The sequence below is a fragment of the Ictidomys tridecemlineatus genome, chromosome 6 (genome assembly GCF_052094955.1).
Source record: "Ictidomys tridecemlineatus isolate mIctTri1 chromosome 6, mIctTri1.hap1, whole genome shotgun sequence".
Lineage (NCBI taxonomy): Eukaryota > Metazoa > Chordata > Mammalia > Rodentia > Sciuridae > Ictidomys > Ictidomys tridecemlineatus.
In genome coordinates, this window is record NC_135482.1 from 34998987 (window position 1) to 35006718 (window position 7732).

Below are 7732 nucleotides of genomic sequence, written 5' to 3' on the forward strand. Positions count from 1 at the left end.
TTCAATTTATATTTCTTAAGTTAATTTTTTTAGGGCATACATAAGTAAAAGTGAAAACATCCTTTACTTAATATTAGTGCTAACTCTAGCAACTTGAAATAGCTCTCCTTAAAGAAAGTCTGCATGACAAGGTTAAAATTAGATAATGATTGATGCAAAGATGTTAAAAATAAAGGCTGAAAGAGTGTGTGTGTGTTTTTTTTAAATATACCTAGTCAACAGTGTCCACACTTTATAAAAAGAGTCTGTTTCACAGCTTTCCTAGAAATTACACTGGGAAAACAGTTCTGCTATTTTTTTTTCTTTTTCTTTTAAATAAACTGTATTCTTCCTTTTAGGGTCCCCTGCTACTTTGAACCACAAACTTTCATTATAAGCTTGTTTTATGTCACTTGCATTTGTATTAAACATACTTTGGCTCACTGATGTCAGAGATAATATTGGTACTGAGATCCCAATATAGCTTTCTTCTTGGGAATACTATATACTTTAAAATAACCTAGAACAGAGAATATCCCTTTTGGCAAGGTACACTGGTGTTAATCCTGCTCTGGCAGGTCATCAATGAAAAAGGGGTTTCCCCACCCTACTCCAATACAAAGTGCAGCTACTGCCAGAATTAAAAAGCTTCCTTCACGTTCATACATAATTCAACATGTGTCTTCTGATATCTGACGATTATGCCTACTGTAGCCAAAGGAAAAAAATATTGAAATAAAAAAAACATGTTATGAGTCACAATAAACAGCTCTGTATGTAGAAAGAATACATTTTTATATATTATTGAAATGTTATTAGAAATTCTAGTTTAAAAATTCTAACACCAAGAATGACACAAAGAAAAGTATGTTTATGTTCATTACATACAAACAACATCCTCTTCCTCAAAGGTAGTCACCAGGAAGAGTTTTGTGTCTTTTCTGAAATGCTCTGTATATGCAAGTGTTTTTTTTTTTTTTTTTTTTGTGTGTGTGTGTATGTGTATACTTTTCAAAAGGAATAGTTTTTAAAGCAAAAATATAGTTATAACTTGAAGAATATTTTAAATATAATATATATAGTTATTAATTTAAGTGATACAGGTTTACATATTTCCAGTGGATGTATTTCAGTCATTTTACTATTTTTAATTAATTATTGTTTTAATACTTTATCAAATTCCTATAGGGACATATTATTCAAATAAGATATTCTTAATGTGGATGAAAACAATAGAGAATAAAGTAATTTTGTGCTTAATATGTATATACCCTCATCCAAATGATTTACTTTTATTAACTTACCAAATTAGCTTATAAGATTATCAATTCATCTAATTTTATGTATAAAGAAACTGAGTCAACAACAGATGCTACACGTGAAATTCACAGAGAAATGAACAGCTAAGGGTATCATTGATTCCTGGTAGTGTGACTGTAGGAAAGTACATTCTTACATATTCTGTTATGTTGGTTATCATATTTAGGCTATTAATCTGAAAATATTATCTTCAAATACATTGTATAGCTGTGAAAGTTCATACTATGACATAAGGTTCACTTTATTATTCCTTCTGTGTGTTCCACACACAAATGATAGACCTCTTTTTCCCCATCCTAGTATATACTATGAATTACTTCCCACAATCTATATTGATGTCACTCCTAACTCTTTCCAATAGAACTATCAGAGATAATTTCCTTTAGGCTGCCTTGACAGCCACACAGAGTGTGGACTTATGATTCTGATGTTGGCACCAGGCTTCCTGCCTTGTGAGGATCCATCTGGAAATTGACTTCCTGTCTCTCTTGGCATTGTATGCGTCAGCTGCGTGACACTGGTTCATTTGGGGGTTCTTCTTCCTGGCATCTCTCTTACATTGCCTGTCACTTCCATCAAAACAAAAACTCTATAGTGATACATTAACCCTTCTGGTACCAAACCCCCTTTTAAGGGAGTAATCATGTTTTTATTAAAAACAGTTTTCAAAAATGTTGTGGAAGTGTTGACCCACATTATCTTCCACAATAACAATAAGCTGCTAACCTCATCTGAGTGCAGCTGTGCATGACCAAAATACTTCACATACAGTTCCATTTGGTTTTACATAGCCAAAGCTAAATGATGCCGCTGAAAGGAAAAATCACTAACATTTGAAGGTTTTGGGGGAACATTTCCAATTCTTCCTTCTGAAATCAGATCCAGTTTTCATGAAATTATGAATTTATTAGATTATGTCTAATTAGCGATTGTAAGCATAGAGAAAAAAGTAATGGTGCAGGGTAAATAAAAATATTTCTAACATTTTTCTAAGAAAAATATAAGCTGATTGGGAAGACTATATTATATTTACATTAAGTTTTACAAAAAGAGCAATAGCATTCCTTGAGAATGAAGAGCTAAGGGTAGGCCTACTTGGTGCCCGTTTATAGATGTACCTGAGGAAGCAATTCAATAGATACATTATAAATTTAAACTGCTTAGAAGAATTAAGCCTTCTTCTTCTAAAAGACGTACACGTGTACATTTATTTATTTTTTTGTTGTTATTTAGCTGACTTATTTTATCAGCATTTTATTGTAGTCATTACAGCTATTTGTAAATATTCCAGTTATTTGCCTTTATTGCTATGACTGACAAATTGTGAACAAATGTGATATATATATATATATATATATATATATATATATGTATTTTTTTTTCAGATGTTATTGTGCCATTGTAAAATGGTGCCTTTGTTGCCCTGGGTTATTTGGTGACACCCACTCTGTTGACCTGGATTGGACATTAATGTGAGGAATAAGTAAACCTATATTATGTTGTTCATTGAAATTTGGAGACTGTTAACTACCACAACATTATCTATCCAATCTTGCCTCTTCTAACACACACAAACTGTATTGCAGGTTCCACATTCATGGATTCAAAAAATTTTGGATCAAAAAGACCCCATCCTCTCAATGCATCTCTACTAAACTGGTACCTTTTTATTTCTTGTCATTATTCCCTAGACAATACAGTGTAAAAATAATTTACATAGTCTACATTTTATTAAGTATCATAAGTAACCTAGAGATGATTTAATGTATGCAGGAAGGATGTATATAGGTTATTTGCAAATACAGTCGAACATCTGCAGAGAATCATATCCATGAGCTCCTAGAACCACTCCCCAATGGAAACTAAGGGATGGTTTTATCTGTCCTAGAGACCCTTGCCTTCATTTTTTTTTTTTCAGGCTGCAGTAATAAAATGTTAGAGAGTTTGCAGTTTATAAACAAAAACAATGTATGTCTCATAGTTCTGAAGGCTGAGATGTCCAAGATCAGGGCGCAAGCAGATTCAGTGCCTGATTAGGACTCACTTTTTAAAAGGCCTTCCCTTAATTGCAATTTCACAAGGTGAAGCCGCTGGGGGTCTATCTCAGGCCTCTTATAAAGGGCGCAAGTCCCATTCACTTATCAATGCCCTTAGGCAGAACCTAATCATCTTGCAAAGGCCTCAACTGCTTGTACCATCAACTTTAGGGTTAAAATTCAGCCATGGCTTAGGTTCTTAAAATTCATAACCATCTCCCATATTATTTTTCATCTAAAACCTAGTCACATAACTGCTTCTGATATGGGGATATGTCAGTGTTTTGAGAAGCTGCTTTGATACCACATACCTAAAATGTTTTCCCCTCCCTTCACTTACAGCATGAAAGAAGGATTTCTGTTTCATGTTAGTTGTCAATGTTAACTATAAGTTGTACATATTTGGGGGGCATTAATCTGCAAGTTTATAGAGTTCCTTTGAGTACCACTTAAAAATAAGATCCACAAGTAATGTGACTATTAGGCCAGCCTTTTATTCAACAACAAGGCTTTAAATTAAGGTGAAATTAGGGCATACACATTTTTACTTCAATCATTTTTTTTTCTTATTAGAACCTATAATATTAAATGACATTTATTTTTCAAGAATTATAATTCTGCTTGTGACTTAATGTTGAGCATTTTAAAAGTAAGTGTGTGGACAATCTAATATATGATCTCTCTGGTTTGACCTCGCCTCCTTCATTGGTTTTGGGTTCCATCCTACCTCAATCATTCATTTCCATGGGAAACTCCTAGAGATCCTGTCTTACCATAATTTAACCCCTGCAAATGTAAAAGCATGCATGTGTCTACTTTCTAACCACATCCCTCTTTTTTTCCATTTCATAGTCACTACCTGGAACTCAAGTCTCTTGAAATCTAATCAGTACCTCTGTTCTGCTCCATGGGCACTGTTATACTGTCCTTTGCCCTCCTGATAGCTTTTCCATATACCAAAATTAAAATCATTGTCTCTGATTTTGGTTCCTTTTATATATTATCTACTCCTTTTTAAAAAAGTTACTCTTGCTTTATTTTATCCCCTTGGCAAAACAGAAATCTTGTCTAACTAAACTTTTCTCCTTTACCAGGCTTACAACCATGCAACATTAGGTTGGAGGAAAATGCACAACTGAGTTAACTTGTCTCACTTTAAATTCATGACTTTTAGTACTTCATTGAGAAAACTGTAGCGATCATTAGCAAACTTTCACAGATAGTCACTACCACATCCAACCATCTACCAGTGTTAGCACATTCATACTCCAACCATCCTACTTGTTAATATGAACTCTTAGTGATTCATTTTAAAGACAGCCCCTCTACTCATTGATGAATCCTATCATCCATCACCTATTCCATTTCAATATTCCAGAGATCCTCCTCTCACCATCATTCTTAATATTTTCTTTCTTTTTTCTTGCTATGGGATCAGTGTGCAAATATTTTGTTATTTCTTCAGTCTGAAATATTGTCTTTCCTCACCAGCTCTCATGCCATTTTTTCCTTTTACATTGCAGGGAAATTCATCAAAACCTTTGTCTTTACTTGCTGCGTCCAGACTTCTTTGTCTCTTCTCTGAAATGCACTCCAATCAGGTTACCCCCCACACTCCACCAAAATTGCCCTTCCAAGTTCGCCCTGCTACAAGGATGTCCTTCTCAACCCCTTCACCACTTCCTGCTGTCTTTTACTCTTAATGTTACAGAGTTCAGACTACTTTTCTCTATGAACACATCCCTCTGGAGATCACAGCCAGTCCCCTGGCTTTAAATATTACCTTTCCTTCGGAAGTTCCCCTTTATTTTCCATATAAAACAGAAATATTCATTATACTTTTATTTATTAGACATTAACTAGGATTTTGTATGTGCTCACCTAAAATAATGTAATCAACATTGTAAGCCCTGCTCTCAAACAGCATGAGAAATATAGAGTCCATTAGGTCTGTTTCTGTCATACCAGCCATTATATTATTGATTCTCTTAATTCTATCTTCAACCTTAAAATTAGATTTTTTTTTTTTTTGGTACTAGGGATTTAACTCAGGGTCACTGCACCACTGAGCCACATCACCAGCCCTACTATGTATTTTATTTAGAGACAGGGTCTCACTGAGTTGCTAAGCACCTCATCATTGCTGAGGCTGGTTTTGAACTAGAGATCCTCCTGTCTCAGCCTACAGAGATCCTGGGATTACAGGCATGAGCCACCATGGCTTAAAATTAGATGTTCTGATTACTGTTTTATGTGGATTGTTCCAATTGCATACTCAGACAACTTTTTTTTCTTTTCAAATTCAACCCACAGAAATAACTTAAGTGAAAGACTATCAGTGGTGATTTCTCTCAGTCATGTGCATTTTTTAAAAGTATTTTTAATATTATGTATTTTTCAAAATGTGATGTTAGTATCAAGAGTGATGTTTATGTTTATTTAATCCCACTAGATATCATATATTATGTGGGGTACCCAGTATGTAGAAGAAAGCAAAACAGATGTTGTTCCTGCTCTCATCAGTTTTAAAATAGCATGAAATTCATTATTCCAAATTAATTATTTTTATAGTATATATAAAATATTTATATTTTATATGTACATCTTTATAAAATATTATATATGTACATATTTATTCTATATATATATAAATAAATCCATTTATATGTAAAAGGATTTAGCCTCTCATTTGCATATTTTTATTTTCTAATTGATTTTCTTAAATTTTATAACTTTCTCATGAAAAATACTTTATATTCCAATTTTACATTAAAAACTAAAAAATGTGATTTAACACTTGTGTGTGTTTAACTTGTGAACAAATATTTATAGACAGGTACAAGCATAAATCCTCTTTTGCAATCCATAACTCATTGTTCATTATGAGTTTGGTAAATGTAATCAGGGATATTATACATAAAACAGCTTGAAGTTATGGGGTTTAATAATTTAAAAAGTTGGTTATAAGTCTAAAGACTTGATAATCCAAAAGTATAGGTCATGAGCAAAAACATAATAACAATAAACTAATAACTATTCCATAACAAATTGGTAAACCTGATGTTGCATATTTATCTGGTAAAAAGTTAATTGTTCAAAGAAAGTATTTGTCAAGACACTGTAAACATTTTATTCCAATCCTTATTTCTGTCCTCACATGTCCTTTTTCAATATGCTATAATGTATTTGAATCCATCTGAAAATTTGTTAAAAATTTTGCTAAATATGAAAAGGAAGTTGATCTTAAGAATTACTATAAATGGGACACATTATTCTAGAGAGAGGAAATATCTCATTTATGTCATGTGCCTGCTTATTCTATATATAATCAGAGATATCTTTGGTCTGCTCAAAATAGATTCGTGCTAACTCACAAATTAACAGTGGAAATGGGAAGAAAATATGGAATGGGCAGTTCCTGCATAATGGTAATGGTAAGTTATTACAAAGTTTATTTACATATGTTTGCATGATTTTTGATGGATTACATGCAACATATATTGGATATGCTTATTGAAACATTTAATTTACAAAAATGATGCCATGCTTAGAGTAGTCAGAGCTTCTAGTTAATAGAAGTATATTTGTTTACCTGGAAAATGATCTAGGTACTAGGTTTATAAAGTTATGGATTATTTCATATATATTTATAAAGAGATATTAAAATATTTTTAATATCTTTTAAAAATTAATTTAAGATTCAAGTTTATGAGAGATAAAGAATGAGCCTGACAATTCTGGAGTATAATTCATTCCATTTCAGTGGTTTCTGCATTTTATATATATTAGGAAAACAAGGTATAATGAATATGTATGTGTATATGTACATGTATATGTACATATATAGGTCTATGTACATATATACGTTTATATAAATATATATGTATGCTCTGTGATTCACTTGATTATAAGTATATCTGACGTTTTCAGCAATCACATGTGGTTTTATTTATAATTCTGACTTTTTTTCCCTCAGAGACTAGATAAGAAGATGATATCACAGAACTTTTTAAACTGAAATAAAATAACTATGCTGAGTTTTATTTTCGAAAATAATCACCACTGGTGACTTTGAATTTATGTAAGTAACAGTCGTATTTAAAATATTCTAGAGAAGTACTTTCAGAAATTTTTAACAGCTAAATTTATGAATGATTGAAGAATTAGCTTTATATTATACTTCATATATAGTAGAAATGTCATGGAAATTATAGCTATAATTTTAAAGTTAAAAGAGATATATGAGATGTTAGTCTGGTGACTTTGGGCCACATATTAGTTTGAACTAAGAAAATTTCCAGCACCACAGAGAAATAAAAAGATTAAAAACAGAAAGAAAAAAGAAAGAAAGAATCAGAGGAGGAGGGAGGGAAGGGAAGAAGAGAGGAGGGAAAGCA

The 7732-nt window shown here is 32.2% G+C and overlaps 1 pseudogene; it reads left to right on the plus strand.

The window, feature by feature from the left end:
* Window positions 1-6127: 6127 nt before the first annotated feature.
* On the plus strand, window positions 6128-6247 carry LOC120888785 (small nucleolar RNA SNORA40; annotated as a pseudogene).
* Window positions 6248-7732: the final 1485 nt, after the last annotated feature.